Source organism: Ursus maritimus, unplaced genomic scaffold (assembly GCF_017311325.1).
Source record: "Ursus maritimus isolate PB19 unplaced genomic scaffold, ASM1731132v1 scaffold_24, whole genome shotgun sequence".
NCBI classification, from domain to species: domain Eukaryota; kingdom Metazoa; phylum Chordata; class Mammalia; order Carnivora; family Ursidae; genus Ursus; species Ursus maritimus.
In genome coordinates this window covers 35,955,102-35,970,526 of record NW_024424897.1, presented here as the reverse complement: position 1 = coordinate 35,970,526, position 15,425 = coordinate 35,955,102, and the positions used below count along the sequence as shown (strand labels likewise).

The window sequence follows — 15,425 nt, the reverse complement described above, 5'->3', positions numbered from 1 at the left end:
CTTAACTGAGGGGGAATGAGGATTTTCACGTCAGAACGGTTGCCCATGGAGACGACAGGGGAAGACAGGGCTGGTGTGCATTGTGCCCGCTCTCTCCCAGGCTCTGAAGCCATAGCAGTAGTAATAGTAATAGTTAACATTTAGTGCAGCACGTGCTCCCTTTACATGCATTTGCCTCATTTAATCCACATAATAACCCTGGTTTTCTACAGATGAGCAGACTGACGCTTTGGAAGGGTTACGTAACTATCCGAAGGCCTCGGAGCTGGTTGCCAGCATTCCAGCCCAGGCTGTCTGGCGAGAGGCTGAGCTGTTAGCCAAACCCGTCTGTACAAGTTTTCAAAGTTAATGTGTTTCTGAGAAGAGTGTGCTAGAAAAATCGCTGAACAGAGTGAGAAGGCTGGGGCTGTGCTCCTCCTTTTGCTACTTCTCTGTGGGTCTGAGCAAACTGCTCTCCCCATTTCCTGAAGTGTGAAACAGAGCAGTATGGGATGATCCCTAAAGCCAGGCCTCACTCTGATAATCTGGGTTCTAAGCTCTAGGTGTCTACATCCTTTCCCATCTGGAATGTGTCCTAGGGCCTCTAGTTAACATATGGAGATTAGGAGAAGGGATACGTGAATGAATGAATGAATGAATGATCAAATGAAATAGAATCTAGCATTTTCCTTTGCAGAAGGCTGTTCCTGGTCAACTGATCCTAGAGTCAAAAAAAAAAAAAAAGAAGGGTGTCCCGATCTCACTTTTTGGTTTCACCTGCTTTTCACCAGTTGGCTTCAAATCTTGGGGGATAAATAAAGCTCGCCTCAACCGCAGGGCTTTCTCTCAAGGCCCAGCTGTAGGCTAGAAGCAGAAAGTGAATATGCACAGAGTGGCCAATTAGTTCACTGACTGCCCTCATGACCTCTGACCCCTGCTGGGCCACCCCATCCATTAGCTGTCCTCTTCCCCTCCACCCTTCCCTCTCCCAGTTTGAGCCGTTGTCGGCCATTCTCTTTCAGCAAAGAAACATGCTCAGGCATTCAGCCAGCCCTTTCCACATGCTGTTCCTTTGTCTTCCTCCCTCTGTGGCCCTTGTTGCTAACCTGGTCACCACTCCTTGACCCTAGGCTGGGCTCTCACCGTCCTGGGGGTGGGGAGGGGCAGTACGGCACGGCTGGGCTTGCGGGGAGGAAGAGGGCAAGCTCTTGCTTTTCCTTTTTGCTGGGATTTCATTCCACACGCTTGAGGTTTAATCCTGTTCCTCCTCGCAAAGAGAGTCCCTGTAATGCTTTCCCCTGGGAGGAGGATTTCTTTCAAAGGCAAGTGTTTTGAAGATTTCTGTCAGTTGGGAAGTCAACAGTGTGTTCCTTTGAGATGTCGGCTATTTTTCTATGAGGTTGGGGGGGAAAAATATATATATATATATACAATTTCTGTGTATCATATATAGTTGATTAAGACAGGAAAGCCTAGTGCAAGATTATGGGTGTGTGAAGACCTCTTTGTGAGATGAGGTAAAGTAGTCATCAAAAGAGGAAAATGAGCTACTTTTATTGCGCTTGAGAAAAGCCTTCTAAGTGTTAATTGCATCTGCTAATTCTTTAGAATTCTAGCTCAGAGAGCAAGGGAGCTGGTGGTGAGTTTATTAGAAAAGGCCAAGTTTGGGGCAGTCAGACCCATTGCATTTAAATCCAGGTCCTGCCACTTGTCACCTGGGTGACTTTTGGTAAAAGTAGCGGCTTCCAGTTTTCTGAGAGCATCGCATATGCCAATCACTTTACATCCGTCATCTTCTTTAATTCCCATAATATAAGCAGGGAGGCAGATGTTATAAGCCACCATCGTCTTCATTGTGCAAATAAAGAAATGCAGGCTGAGAAAAATGAAATTATTTGTTCGGGGTTGTAGGACTCGCAGATGGCGGGAAAGGAAGGTGAGAGAGCAGAGCTACGCTTCCTCCCGGTTATGATGTAGCTAAGTCATTCAAGCTGTATGAGCTTTGGTTTCCCCACCTGTGAAGCACCTGGCACTCCTGACTAACAACTCCTGAACGCTTCTTAGTATATTCTGGTCGCTTTTCTAAATACAGACATACCGTATCTCGTTTCATCGTCACCAAGTTCTAAACATAGAAACTATTTTTATTCCCATTTTACAGAGGAGGAAACTGAGGCTTAGAGAGACAGAGAAACTGATCCAGATGGCACACGGCTAATAAGTCGTGGGGCTGGGATTCTATCTTGAGCCCGTTTGGCTCCAGGCCCAGGCTCTTTCTACTTTCTGCCCTAGGACGGTTGCCTCCAAAAGGCCTGCTGACGAAGATATGGTGTGTACGTAAAGAGAGGACGACAGGAATGTGAGGAAGGAGGAAACTAATTCCAACCGAGAGGACCACGGACGGCTTTATGGAGAATGTAGAGGAGAATCGCTGGATGGAAATTCACTTTAACGCCGGTAAGGCTCAGAAATCCGTGCGTTTCATAAAGCGAGGCACACCCTAGTTACGTCCCGCTGTTTATGCTGAAGGGGCAGACAGAGTCCTTGCCGTAGGCATGTCTAATAAGCACTAAGGCAGGTCCTGTATCTTATTCGTCTCGGTACCACTTCCCCCCCACCTTCCTCCTCCCACCCCAGCAGCGTCTAGGGTGGGGCCTTGCAGTACAGTACACGCTTGCTCGCTGGAGATTTCCCTGTCCCTATCATTCATTCCCTAAGGGAATAAATGAATAACCTCAGGAAGGATTTGGGTGGGGGTAAGTGGCTTTCCTGGTTTGGAGGATGCTGCCGCCCCGTAGTGGGAAGACCCTGTCCCTCTTCTCTTTCTCCCCGCAGCTCCTCTGACAAGAAGCCCACAGGCTGAATGATAAGGGCCCACTGCACTAGAGATGATTTATGGTTCTTTGTTATACAAACCCTTTCACATTCCTCCCCATCCTCTTTTTGCAACCAATTCATCATGGCATTTAAACGAAGCTTTGGATAGGGAGCTATGGCTCACAGTCCTGAAGACAATTGTTCAAGACACCTGAACGACAATAGGTCTAGCATTCGGATCTATAAAAGACGCCTTCTCCATTGGATTATCTTAGGTTTCCCTGCTTTTCCCAAGGACCCAGGGAAATGCCTTTATTTCTCTCCAAAAGAATCCCAGGTACTCAGTCTGAGCAGTGAAAAGAAAGGGGCGACATGCAGCAGACTGGCTATGGAAGGCAATGCTCTGTAATTTCCCCGTAATTAGAATAACAGAGGCCCCCAGGAAGATCTCAGTCTCAGAATAACTTTGCAAAGATGCTTCAGAGTTGTTTTCCTCAATGCTCTGGGAACCCCAGGTTTGTTGAGTCAATCTGCTGTCAAAATGATGATGGCCAAGTAAAGCAAAACTTTCTTGGTTCTTCATGTTAGTAATACACGCTGATGTCACACTCATCGAAGTAAACCCTTTATCATGGCTATAGGAGTAAACTAGCAGTGAGCATTTCCCCCGTCTGTCATTAAGCCTATGTCAATCACATCACCCGTGGGATACCATATGCTGGCATTATTTTGACTATGTTGCACAGTCAGTAGAATTGAGAGTTAAATTCCTGAGCAAAACCACATACACAAAGTTTAATACAGAATCGTTGTAAAAATGGGCATTTTTAATTTTTTGATTGTCGTATATCATCGCCTTATTGTGAAAAGAACTGATGGTTAGAGACTAACACGCCCTACATGAGTTTTTGTAACCCAAATAAGTAGGTGATGCCCTCTAATTTCTTACTGTGTGATGGTAAACTCTCTCTGTGCCTCATTTTCCCTTTGTACACAATTAGGAGATGAATGTTTTGCTTCCTGTCCTCCTCAAGACGAAACTCAAAATGCAATGTGAACAAGATATTTTCTAAAATAACGTGTTCAAAAAAGTTAGAGGACATCTTAAGTTCAGGGAACCACATCATACTTTAAATGCACCAAGGAATGTCAGGGTGCCTGGGTGGCTCAGTTGGGTAAGTGTCTGACTCTTGATTTTGGCTCAGGTCATGATCTCAGGGCTGTGAGATCAAGCCCCTCCGTCAGCTTAAGATTCTCTCTCTCTCCCTCTGCCCCATCCTCTTTCCCTCTCTTAAAAAAAATGCACCAAGGAGTCTCAAATAATATTCTTTTGTAAAACAAACAAGCCACTCTTTTACTGGTTTAGAACATTCGAATTTTCAATAATAAATTTGCTTAAAACAGAAGTTCACCTAAACTTGCAAAGTTCCTAGAGTTCACCCTATGCACTTGGTGGTGTAAAGTATTTTTTAAATATGTATATCGGCTGAAAATGTATTATCAGCTGAAGTGTTTATCAAGGACTGTCCTTGCTTCCCACTCCTTAAATGCAATGATTTACCTTTGACTTATAAGGTGTAACATTTCATTGTTCATTCCAGATGATTGCGTTTCTGTTTTGTCATCTGCAAAATAGGAGTCTATCCCAAAGCAATTAGACAAAACAAAATAAGAGACATACATTTAAAAGATACATGGAGGGGCACCTGGGTGGCTCATCCAGTTAAGTGTCTGCCTTTGGCTCAGGTCATGATCCCAGGATCCTAGAATCAAGCCCCTTGTCAGGCTCAGCGGGGAGTCTGCTTGTCCGTCTCCCTCCACCCCTCCCTCTGCTCGTTCTTGCTCTCTCTCAAATAAATAAATAAATAATCTTTTTAAAAATTTAAAAATAAAAAATAAAAGATACATGGAAACAAACAAATAAATAAAAGATACATGGAGAGCAAGATTTTTAAAATGATAACTTTTGGGGCACCTGGGTGGCTCAGTTGGTTAAGCATCCAACTCTTGATTTTGGCTTGGGTCATGATCTCAGGGTCCTGAGATCAAGCCCTGTGGCGGGCTTCAAGCTCAGCACAGAGTCTGCTTCTCTCCCCCTCTCTCTCCTGCTGCCCCCACCTTGCTCACACATGCTCTCTCTCTCTCTAAAATGAATAAACACTTTAAAAAATATATAAATAAATGAATGAATAAAAATCCTTTTTATGCAATTTGTTAACATTCACACAAATTAAGTAATATCAAATATGACAATCTGAGTTTTATTTTTCCTCAAGAGTTTTGTATCTCAAACTGAAATAATTCTGTGTTAGATCCACAGTTCTCCAACTGGGTCCTGAGGCACCACAGAGCGCCATAGCAGCAAGTCTATGGGGCAACATAGAATATTTTATTTATTTATTTATTTTTATTCTTTTAATTCCAATATAGTTAACATACAGTGTTATATTTTTTAAGGTGTACAATATAGAAATTCAATAATTCCATAGATAGCCAGTGCTCATCACGACAAGTGCACTCCTTAATCCCCATCACCTACTTCACCCATCCCCCACCCACCTCCGCTCTGGTAACCATGTTTGTTCTCTGTAGTTAAGAGTCTGTTTCTTGGTTTCTCTCTCTCTCTCTCTTTTTTTCCCTTTGCTTCTTTGTTTTCTTTCTTTTTTTTTTTTTTAAGATTTTATTTATTTATTTGACAGAGATAGAGACAGCCAGCGAAAGAGGGAACACAAGCAGGGGGAGTGGGAGAGGAAGAAGCAGGCTCATAGCAGAGGAGCCTGATGTGGGGCTCGATCCCATAACGCCGGGATCACGCCCTGAGCCAAAGGCAGACGCTTAACGACTGCACCACCCAGGCGCCCCCTTTGTTTTCTTTCTTAAATTCCACATATGAGTGAAATCATATGGTATTTGTCTTTCTCTGACTGACTTATTTCACTGAGCATAATATTCTCTAGCTCCATCCATGTGGTTGCAAATGTCAAGATTTCATTCTTTTTATGGCCGAATAATATTCCATTATATATATATCCCATCATCTTTATCCGTTCTCCATTCATCCATCAATGGACATTTGAGCTGCTCCCATACTTCCGCTATTGTAAATAATGCTCCTATAAACATAGAGGTGTATGTATCTCTTTGAATTAATGTTTCTTTTATTATGATGATGATATGTTAGTCACCATACAGTACATCCTTAGTTTTTGATGTAGTGTTCCATGATTCATTGTTTGCGTATAATACCCAGTGCTCCGTGCAGTACGTGCCCTCCTTAATACCCACCACCGGGCTAGCCCATCCCCCCACCCTCCTCCCCTCTAAAACCCTCAGTTTGTTTCCCTGAGTCCATAGTCTCTCATGGTTCATCTCCCCTTCTGTTATCCCCCCTTCATTTTCCCTCTCCTAATGATCTCCCTGCTATTTCTTATGTTCCATAAATGAGTGAAACCATATGATAATGGCCTTTCTCTGCTTGACTTATTTCACTTAGCATAATCTCCTCCAGTTCCATCTGTGTTGCTGCAAATGTTGGGTAATCGTTCTTTCTGATGGCTGAGTAATATTCCATTGTATATATGGACCACATCTTCTTTATCCATTTATCTGTTGAAGGGCATCTCGGCTCCTTCCACAGTTTGGCTATTGTGGACATTGCCGCTGTGAACATTGGGGTGCATGTGCCCCTTCTTTTCACTACATCTGTATCTTTGGGGTAAATACCCAGTAGTGCAATTGCTGGGTCATAGGGTAGCTCTATTTTTAACTTTTTGAGGAACCTCCACACTGTTTTCCAAAGTGGCTGTACCAACTTGCACTCCCACCAACAGTGTAAGAGGGTTCCCCTTTCTCCACATCCTCTCCAAATGTTTTTGTATTTTGGGGGTAAATACTCAGTAGTGTGATTACAGGATTTAAGGGTAGGCAATTCTATTTTAATTTTTTGAGGAACCCCCATACTACTTTCCACAGTGGCTGCACCAGTTTGCATTCCCACCAACAGTGCAAGAGGGTTCCTTTTTCTCCACATCCTCACCAACACTTGTTTCTTGTGTTTTTGATTTTAGCCATTCTGACAGGTGTGAGTTGATATCTCACTGTGGTTTTGATTTGCATTTCCCTGATGATGAGTGATGTTGAACATTTTCTCATGTGTCTGTTGGCCATGTGGATATCTTCTTTGGAGAAATGTCTATTCATGCCTTCTGCCCATTTTTTAATTGGATTATTTGTTTTTGGGGTGTTGAGTTGAATAAGTTCTTTATATATTTTAGATACTAATCTTTAATTGGATATGTCATTTGCAAATATCTTCTTCCATTCCATAGGTTGCCTTTTTTTTTTTTAAGACAGAGAGACAGCCAGCGAGAGAGGGAACACAAGCAGGGGGAGTGGGAGAGGAAGAAGCAGGCTCCCAGCCGAGGAGCCCGATGTGGGACTCGATCCCGGAACACCGGGATCATGCCCTGAGCCGAAGGCAGATGCTTAACCGCTGCGCTACCCAGGCGCCCCTATAGGTTGCCTTTTAGTTTTGTTGACTGTTTCCTTCACTGTGCAGAAGTTTTTTATTTTGATGTAGTCCTAATAGTTTATTTTTGCTTTTATTTCCCTTGCCTCAGGAGACATACCTAGAAAAAATGTTGCTATGGCCAATATCAGAGACATTGCTGCCTATGCTCTCTTCTAGGATTTTTCTGGTTTCAGGTCTCACATGTAGGTCTTTAATCCATTTTGAGTTTATTTTTGTGCACGGTGAAAGAAAGTGGCCTAGTTCCATTCTTTCGCATGTAGCTGATCAGTTTTCCCAACACCATTTGTAGAAGAGACTGTCTTTTCCCTTTGGATATTCTTTCCTGCTTTGTCAGAGATTAATTGATTATATAATTGTGGGTTTATTTCTAAATTTTCTATTCCATTCCATTGATCTATGTGTCTATTTTTGTGCCAGCACCATACTGTTCTGATTATTACAGCTTTGTAATATAACTTGAAGTCTGGAATTGTGATACCTCTGGCTTGGCTTTGCTTTTTCAAAATAGCTTTAGCTATTCAGGGTCTTTTGTGGTTCCATACAAATTTTAGCATTGTTTGTTCTAGTTCTGTGAAAAGTGCGTTGGTATTTTGATAGGGATTACATTAAATCTGTAGATTGCTTTGGGTAGTATAGACATTTTAACAATATGTGTTCTTCCAATCCATGAACATGGAATAGCCTTCCATTTCTTTGCATCATCTTCAGTTTCTTTCACCAATGTTTTATAGTTTTCAGAACAGAGGTCTTTCACCTCTTTGGTTAGGTTTATTCCTAGGTATCTTATTATTTTTGGTGCAAGTGTAAATGGGATTTTTTCTTAATTTCTCTTTCTGTTGCTTCATTATTAGTGTATAGAAATGCAGCAGATTTCTGTATATTGATTTTATATCCTATGACTTTACTGAATTCACTTATCAGTTCTAGTAGCTTTTTGGTGGAGCCTTTCAGGGTTTTCTACGTATAGTATCATGTCATCTGCAAATAGTGAAAGTTTTACTTCTTCCTTACCAGTTTGGATGCCTTATATTTCTTTTTGCTGTTTGATTGCTGTGGCTAGGACTTCTAGTACTATGTTGAATGACAGTGCTGAGACTGGACATCCTTGTCTTGTTCCTGATGTTAGGGGGAAATCTCTCAGTTTTTCCCCACTGAGTGTGATACTTACTGGGTTTTTTTAAGATTTTATTTATTTGACAGAGACAGAGAGAGAAAGAGAGCACAAGCAGGGGGGCAGCAGGCAGAGGGAGAGGGAGAAGCAGGCTCCCCACTGAGCAGGGAGCCCAATGTGGGGCTCGATCCCATGACCTGAGCCAAAGGCAGATGCTTAGTTGACTGAGCCACCCAGGCGCCCCAATAAATAAATCTTTAAAAAAAAAAAAGAAATTATGTGAACTTCTTCTTTTTTTTTTTTTTAAGGAAGTTTAAAAAAGGGGTGGCCAGCTGGCTCAGTCGGCAGAGCATGTGACTCCTGATCTCGGGGTTGTAAATTCAAGCCCCATGTTGGGTGTAGAGATTACTTAAAAATAAAATCTTGGGGCACCTGGGTGGCACAGCGGTTAAGCGTCTGCCTTCAGCTCAGGGCGTGATCCCGGCGTTCTGGGATCGAGCTCCACATCAGGCTCCTCCACTGCGAGCTGCTTCTTCCTCTCCCACTCCCCCTGCTTGTGTTCCCTCTCTCACTGGCTGTCTATCTCTGTCAAATAAATAAATAAAATCTTTAAAAAAAAATAAAATCTTAAAAAAAAAAAGAAATTATGTGACTGTCTAGTATGAGGTAGATCACGGTTCCGATGATGTCATGTCTTTGCAAAGCTGGGTTTCCTGCAGTTGCCCTGATGAAATCGAGTACTGCATGAGTATCAGTACGGAGGTGGAAATGAGTGTGGCCGTGTCTAATCTGAGCTCTGAAGTTGTGCAGCCCCAACAGGCTCACACATCCCATTAGCAAGTAATTTGACTATTTAAAAATGAAATAAGAATACTATTTGCTCTTCCAGTTTCTGTTTTTAATGGCTACTAAATTGTGAAATCATAAATATATGTTAAGATATTTGGACCTAACAGGTCACCTGGGTCCTCAGTTGGTTGAATATCCAACTGTTGATTTCAGCTCAGGTCATAATCTCAGGGTCCTGAGATTAAGCCCCACATCAGGCACCTTACTGAGCGTGGAGCTTGCTTAAGATTCTCTCTCTCTCTCTCTCCCTCTACCCCTTCCCCTGCTCACACATGCTCTCTCTCAAAAAAAAAGAAAAAGAAAAAAAGGTATTTGGATCTAACAACTTATGAATGGGATTATTAAGTATTTCTTTTGGTGTGAGTTACCATGAAAAAATTACTGAGACATTAAGACCACAGTTAATCAAGAAAGTGTGAGAACCTTGATTTTCTCAATTGTAAACTGAGTCTAATAATAGTGTCTGATACACAGGGTTGCAGTGAGATTAAAAGGATAAATATATGAACAATATTTAGAATAGTATCTGGAGGGGGTGCCAGGATGGCTTAGTTGGTAGAGCATGTGACTCTTGATCTCAGGGTCATGAATTCAAACCCCATATTGGATGTAGAGATTACTTAAAAAAAAATAAAATATTTTTTAAAAAATGATTTTTTTGACAAAGATTTTGACAAAAAGATGTCACAGTAGTAGTATTATCACCTCATTACCAGGTTACCAGGATGGTCCTTTCTTCTTTTCTTTTTTCTTTCTTTCTTTCTTTCTTTCTTTCTTTCTTTCTTTCTTTCTTTCTTTTTTCTTTTAGTTCACATCTTTTCATTTATTATCAGCACTTAAAAACAAGGAGGATTGGGGCGTCTGGGTGGCTCAGTCGGTTAAGCACCTGCCTTCTGCTCAGGTCATGATCTCAGGGTCCCGGGATTGAGCCCCACGTCAGGCTCCCTGCTCAGTAGGGAGTCTGCCTCTCCCTCTCCCTCTGCCCCCGCTTGTGCTTTCTCTCAAATAAATAAATAAAATCTTAAAAAAAAAAAAACAAGCAGGGGCACCTGGGTGGCGCAGTCGTTAAGCGTCTGCCTTCGGCCCAGGGCGTGATCCCGGAGTCCTGGGATCAAGCCCCATGTCAGGCTCCTCTGCTGGGAGCCTGCTTCATCCTAACATAATATAATAAAAAATATTATTAAAAAATTTAAAAAAAAGAACATGAATCAAACCAATGTTGATTCTCATATCACACCTAAATTCTATTTCCTGTGGAAAATAAGCCCCCAAATAAACATTGAACAGCAAATGAATTAAAAAAAATAAAACAAACAAAAAGAACAAGGAGGATTAATAGAAACAGGCAGAGAAACTGTTTTCTGTTTTCTCTCAAACCCACAGACATAACGAATAAGGCCCAAAGGGTCCCTCATTCCCACAAGTCTAGGATCACTCAGGCAGGCAGCCCTACACAAAGCTCAGTGAGGAAGGGTATAACCAGAAGCCACAAGTATATTTTTCTGTCACCTTTTCTTAGGTTATCAGTGCATTTCAAGAGTCTCTTGATTTCTTTGCAATGATTCCAAATCCCTAGAAGACAAATGGCCATTTGCAGCAAGAATGTGCTCCATGTGCCACGTTTCCACACCATGTCACTTCCTGCTTTTTCAACCTCAGAGCTTGCCAATGCAAGAAACTTGTCTCCAGAGCCAAGGTCTGTAGAGACTTTCTCAAACTGGCTGAGCAGAGCAGCTGCATTTGCTGACAGGAAGGCCTCGTCATCTGCAGTCAGCTTCTCTCCAAGTGTCCTGACAGCTGTTAGTATCTCCGCTTTCTGTTGAGTATAGAGGCGTCTTTCCAGCGTTCCCACCATGAGATCTCTACCCATCTCTGCTAACCTTGTCCGAAGCTGACCTGGTGGTTTCTTTGCAGGTAATCTGATAACCTCCAGGGTTTGAAAGGCCTGGCTGATAGCTGCCTGGTTAGCTAGTTGCATTCAACTTAGCTCATCTACCGAAGTCATATTTCCAAGCATAGTTTTTTCAGTGAATCATTAAATTCGCTTAGTTGCTCCAGAGTTTCCTTTTTGGTTTCTTCATAGTCATCTGTAACAAGTCCCTCTCTGCCTTCCTCCAAGTCCTGTAATTGCGGCATTAGTCCATCCAACTGTTCTTCTAAATCCTGCTTTTATTTGCTTGTCTCTGTCTTCCCTTTGGAAGCCATTTTGATCACTTGTCTCTCGGTACTTTGAACTCTGCACAGTGTTGACCAGTCCCAAAGTGCATGAACCTCCGACCGTTGAAGTTTCAAGTGTCATAAACCTGAGGAAAGTGACATTGTTCATCAGGACTCCAAGAGGCTCAAAGTTCAAACCACTGGGAGGTGCAATTGGCTCCTCAGGCCCTCGGGGTCCCCTCTTCCCAGGACAGTTCTTTTCCATGATCTTATATTTATTTCCATGTAATAGGGAAAAAATAGCATCAGTCACATGAAGACTTTATAACTGCTGTAATAATCGTAAGTTTCTATTTAAATTTACTATCTGGGAGGAGAACAGAAATTACTCCATTTCTTTATTGTTTGATTTCTTTGATTTTTAGGTCTCCTGGATTGAAATCTTCATCCAACTGTTTTTTTGTTTTTGTTTTTGTTTTTTGTTTTTTAACAACTAGAAACAGAATTTGTCCCTGGTACGTAACAGGGAGTTTTGAAAATTCCTATCAAAAACTCTTTTCCGGGACACCTGGGTGGCACAGCGGTTAAGCGTCTGCCTTCGGCTCAGGGAGTGATCCTGGCGTTATGGGATCAAGCCCCACATCAGGCTCCTCTGCTATGAGCCTGCTTCTTCCTCTCCCACTCCCCCTGCTTGTGTTCCCTCTCTCGCTGGCTGTCTCTATCTCTGTCAAATACATAAATAAAAAATCTTAAAAAAAAAAACTCTTTTCCAACAGGCTTACATCTTTTCAAAAACAAAACATTTTTAGGAACGCCTGGCTGGCTCAGTCAGTAGAGCATGCAACTCTTGATCTCGGGGTTGTGATTTCGAGCCCCACGTTAAGTGTAGGTAGAGGCTACTTAAAAAAATAATAAAATCTTTAAAAAATATTTTTTAAAAATTTTGTTCAAGGAAACATCTAGTAAGGTTTTTGACCTCCCACCACTCCCTTCTCCCCAAATGATGGCTTCCCATAAGCTATTCTTCTAAGAAGGCAGGCAGAATTAACTCGCTATACATTGATGAGACTTTTTGTCTTGCTGTAGCTTAGGAAATTCCTTGGAAGTCCTTTAATTACCATTTCTTTTTAATTTTTAATTTTTATATAATTTCAAACTTACAGAAAAGGTGTAAAAACAGTACAAAAATATTCCTGTCTACCTCTCACCAAGATTTCCCATTCATATTTACCATTATAAAATTTACTACTTTTCTCTTTGTAATTAATAAATATCTTGTGAGAACATACTTTGTGACAATGTAAATATCCTGTTTCTCATCCAAATTTCACCCACTAGCTTTACCATCCATTAATGATTCAATTATTACTATGATGGTTGCCAAATAGTGATTTTCTTTTTTTTTTTAAAGATTTTATTTATTTATTTGACAGAGATAGAGACAGCCAGCGAGAGAGGGAACACAAGCAGGGGGAGTGGGAGAGGAAGACGCAGGCTCATAGCGGAGGAGCCTGATGTGGGGCCCGATCCCATAGCGCTGGGATCACGCCCTGAGCCTAAGGCAGACACTTAACCGCTGTGCCACCCGGGCGCCCCAAATAGTGATTTTCTAATCCCATCAATCCTTCTACATTTATTAGCTGACATTCTACTGTAAAGACTTACTTTCCCTTCTCCCACTTTTCTTACTTATTTATATGTTTACATATTTTTATTTTATTCCATGGGTTAAAATACATTGCTGTCATTTTTTATTTTTATGCTTAATTGTCCCAGATTTGGCTGGTAGGAGACCTTTCAGTATGGCTCTTTATCATTTGGATATATCCCATCATTCTTTGAGCTCTTTCTAACTTAGTACCTTAATATGAGGCATAATATGAGGTTCATCTTATTCTTTCCCAGCTCTAGCTCTGGAATCAGCCAATTCTCCAAGGAGCCCTGGTTCCTTTCAGTAGCAAACAGAATTTAGAAACCATGACCTGGGTCCTAGGTGTGCTTATTGCTCCTGGGGTATCATTGCTTCTGAGCTTTCTCAGTGGACAGAGCTAAAAAAATTATTTACATATATACACACATCCATATTTATCTATTATTAAAAGCCATGAGTTGATACTATCTTGTCCAATTCTAATCCAGTACTATAGGATATATTCTACTCGTCTCTCTTTCCCTATTTGTAACTCTTTTCTCTCAGTGAGAAATTTGAATCCCATTGTCCATAATATTTTTATTATTTACCCAATCCCAGAATACACAGAAAGTTTAGAATTGCTACAAAAAACAAACAAAACAAAGACAAAAGCCTGCCATTGTTGGTTTTATAGTTCATTTTTTCTTTAGTCTGAGAGTATATAGTTTTTAAAAAATTATATTTTTAAGTTATTTGGCTTGAGTTAGTTCCCCTTCCCTGCATTTCAGTGTGACTGTATTAGTCATTTGAAACTTAGGTTGATTTGTTCATATTCTGTTTTTAGGATTTTCCCCTATTTGTGTGTGTATATGTGTTTCTTTTTTTAAATATATGAATGATTAACATGGCTCTAAAAGATAGAACCATACAAAAAGTAATATTTAGAAGAAACTTCACTTTCCATCTTCTGCTCGGTACCCAACACCCTTCACACTTTCAACCACATTCCCACCCACCTCCTGTAAATAACCAGTCTCATTAGTCTCTGGTTTATTTTTCTTATTTTCCTTTTTGGTCAAAAATCAAGCACATGGGAGCGCCTGGGTGGCTCAGTCATTAAGCGTCTGCCTTCGGCTCAGGGCGTGATCCTGGAGTTCTGGGATCGAGCCCCACATTGGGCTCTTCTGCTGGGAGCCTGCTTCTTCCTCTCCCACTCCCCCTGCTTGTGTTCCCTGTCTCGCTGGCTGTCTGTCAAATAAATAAATAAATAAATAAATAAATCTTAAAAAAAAATAAATCAAGCACATGCCTATTTTCTCACTTCCCTTTTTTTCCTTACACAAAGTTAGCATAATGTTCTTTTGTTCTTTGCTTTTTTCATTAAACAGTATATCCCTGGAAATCATTCCGTATCAGTTTGCCCACATCTACCTCATTCTTTCTTACAGATGTGTAGTTGCTCTACTATGTGCTTGTACCATAGTTTATTCAACCACTCTCTTCTATATGGGCATTTAGATGGTCTCCAATATTTTTCAAATACAAACAATGCAGCAATAATTGACCTTGTGCACATGTATTTCCATATTGTTGGAAGTGTATATTTAGGGTGAATTCTTAGAAGTAGGATTACTAGGCCAAAAGTAAATACTTTTGAAGTTTTTAGATACCTAAGAAGTTTTTATGTAGAGATTTAAAGTCATTTTTGTGATAATGTTCATTACGTATTTATCCATATAGGTATTTTTGTTTTAGATTCTGGGCTACTAGACTGTGTATACCTTTTAAGCAGCACAATTCTATCTTAACAAATGTGTTCTGGTGATTATAAGCCATTGAATGACAAAATTCTTCTTAAGTAGTATTAGATTTTGTATGTGTGTATTTAATTAGATTTAAGCACCAAAGGTAGTGTCAAAAATAATGAAGGAAAAATCCCTTAGATGTGAAAAACAATAGGTATATAAGGATGGATCACATTCTGACTATGGGGATGACATAATATTTTTACATCACTAAGGAGGAGGGATTTCCTCCCTGCGGAATTGATGATCTGAAGTCACTGGAAACATGATGAATAGAGGGGAGCCAGTTTGCTGGTGCTAGAAGGCTGGTTAATTATACTGTAAATCATGCAAACACTGACATTTCCAACAAAAAGCTCTCCAGACATCATTTCCTTCTCACTAAAAGAACAGTTCCTTTAAAAATAGGCAGATTGGTAATTATCTTAAGCTGAGAATATACAAAATGTGGACATTAATGCCTAGAGATGCAGAGAAGCTTTACGGCTTTGAAGTCTGCAAGGCATTTTAAAAATGCTTTCTAAATAGGATTTGATACTCTTG

At 40.9% G+C, this 15,425-nt stretch overlaps 1 pseudogene; it reads right to left on the bottom strand.

Annotated features, from left to right (window-relative positions):
* Positions 1-10,475: 10,475 nt before the first annotated feature.
* LOC103667308 lies at positions 10,476-11,656 on the bottom strand (annotated as a pseudogene).
* Positions 11,657-15,425: the final 3,769 nt, after the last annotated feature.